The 2,500-nt window shown below is 58.2% G+C and overlaps 1 pseudogene; it reads left to right on the top strand.

Moving 5' to 3' along the window:
- The window catches only part of LOC129374918 (28S ribosomal RNA), an 8,206-nt pseudogene that overhangs the window by 3,321 nt on the left and 2,385 nt on the right, over nucleotides 1-2,500 (top strand).

Genomic DNA, 2,500 nt, shown 5'->3' with positions numbered 1-2,500 from the left:
GCCCCTGGGGGTATTGTCTAGGGTCCCCACCGGGACTAGGGCCACGGCCACTAGTCCAACTTTGTTGCGTCGAAAGTCCGTATCGGTCGCGACGCAGGTCCAGGAGAGCGACTGGCAAATGCTTCCTGGGGATTCCTCGGTGGTTGCCGAATTAATGGTGGAGGATGCTTCGACAATGAGGGCAGAAGCAGCCGAAACCGTGCTGGAACCACAACTTGGGCAGGCCGTCACAGGAGCGGTGCATACACTGTCGGAGGTCGTGCGTTCTGAAGCTCCCACAGAAGTCAGGGTCCTGTTGCCATGGATTGGCTCGGACTGCCCGCTGTGTGGTGTGCAGGTGAAGGGCATTGTCGCGCTCGGGAAGCATCTCGCTGTCCGGCACGGCGGTGTTACTGCCTTGTACATGTGCGGCAAGTGCGGGAGGTCCAACACTAACGGGCACTCCATCTCGTGTCATGTCCCTAAGTGCGGGGGTGTGGCTGGGGTGGAGGGGGAGCCGGCTAGCGGGTTCGCTTGCGAGCTTTGCGACGCCCGGTTCCCCACGCCTGTTGGTGTCTCCCAGCACAAGCGGCACGCCCACGCGGCGGCGTGGAATGAGGCAAGACTGGCGATGAGGAAGGTGCCAGCCGGGGAGATCAGGGCAACGAAGCTCTGGAGTGTTGGAGAAGTGCAGACGCTCATCCGGCTCATTCGGGAGCACGGAGATTCGGTTGCCACGTACCAGCTCATAGCGGTTGAGTTGGGAAATGGCAAGACGGCTGAACAGGTGAGGAGTAAGAGGAGAAACCTGAAGATCGATATGGCAGGCGATAGCCTACACGAAGCGGAGGAGGAGGGCAGAGTGTCTGTGGCTGACCCTGAACCTCTGGCTGCGCAGTCTTTGTCACCGTCACCCCAGGTCCTGTCATCGGACAGGATTAGGGAAGCGTTGGTTGGTTGGGGTGACAGAGAGGGTGGCGAAGAGGTGAAGGCTATCGCTGACCTTGTTAGGGACGTAGATCAGAACCCTTTTCTGATCGAATCCTCAGCGTCAGAAATCATCTCGAGGCTGGGTGGGGGAGTGGAGCGGCCTGGTAGGGCCCGTCCTCCCGTTCGAGAGCAGAACCAAGCGAAGGGTTGGGTAAGGCGTCTTGCCCAACGTAGGCGTGTGTACCGAGAGTGCCAGTTTTGGTACTCGAGGGACCAGGCCAGGCTCGCGGCACGGATCCTGGATGGGGCCGAGAGCCAGGAATGCGCCCTACCGGCGGACCAGATCTACGAAGCGTTTCGTGAGAGATGGGAAGTCGGAGAGCAGTTCCACGGGCTTGGGGAGTTCCGAACGGGTTTAGTCTCCGACAACCAGGAGTTCTACAATCCCATCCTGGCGGCAGAGGTGATGGAAAACCTAAACAAGATGGCAAACGGCTCGGCCCCAGGCCCAGACAGGATCAGCAAAAAGGGTTTGCTGAGCTGGGACCCCAGGGGCGAGCAACTGGCACGGCTATACACGACGTGGTTGGTCCGTGGAGTCATACCCCGGGCCTTCAAGGAATGCAGGACGACATTGCTACCGAAGTCCACTGATCCTGGTGAGCTGCTGGAGGTCAGCGGTTGGCGTCCAGTGACCATCGGTTCGGTGGTGCTTCGGCTGTTTTCGAGGATTCTTACCATGAGGATGGCGCGTGCGTGTCCTCTGAGTCCTCGGCAGAGGGGTTTCCTGGCCTCCTCGAGTGGTTGCGCGGAGAACCTGTTGATTGTGGGTGAGATCATCAGGCGCTCGAGGCGGGACGGGAGCCCTCTAGCAGTCGTGTTTGTTGACTTTGCTAAGGCTTTTGACTCCATAGCCCATGAGCATATCCTGTGTGCCTTGGGTGAGCGCCGGGTCGACCCTCACGTTATTGAGTTGATTCGTAACTCATATGTGGATTGCGTGACCAGGGTGAACTGTGTGGACGGTCACACACAGAAGATTCACATGAAAGTGGGTGTTAAGCAGGGTGATCCTATGTCACCACTGCTTTTCAACCTGGCTATGGACCCCCTCATCCATAGGCTCGAACAGACCAGATTCGGGGTACGTTGGGGAGATCTGTCGATCTCCGCGTTGGCATTCGCTGACGATTTGGTTTTGGTGGCAGGGTCGGTGGAGGCAATGAATGGGAGCCTCGGGATTTTGGAGGAGTTCTGCCAACTGACGGGGTTGAGGGTTCAGCCCAAGAAGTGTCACGGATTCTACATGGACAAGGGCGTGGTTAACGACTGTGAAGCCTGGAGGATCGGTGGATCCCCCATTCACATGATTCCTCCAGGGGAATCAGTGCGTTATTTAGGGGTCCAGGTGGGTCCGGGGCAAGGCATTGTGACTCCAGATCTTATCCCAAACTTGAGCTTGTGGGTTGCTCGGATCTCGGAGGCTCCTCTGAAGCCCTCACAGAAGGTACGGATACTGAACACATTTGCTCTCCCTCGGCTTATGTACCAGGCTGATCTAGGTGGAGTACCAACGACCAAACTAGCCCGA

The sequence above is a fragment of the Poeciliopsis prolifica genome, unplaced genomic scaffold (assembly GCF_027474105.1).
Source record: "Poeciliopsis prolifica strain line A6 unplaced genomic scaffold, Auburn_PproV2 SCAFFOLD037, whole genome shotgun sequence".
In the NCBI taxonomy this organism is placed as follows: domain Eukaryota; kingdom Metazoa; phylum Chordata; class Actinopteri; order Cyprinodontiformes; family Poeciliidae; genus Poeciliopsis; species Poeciliopsis prolifica.
Note: the sequence above shows the minus strand (reverse complement) of the source record. Positions and strands in the feature narration are given on the sequence as shown.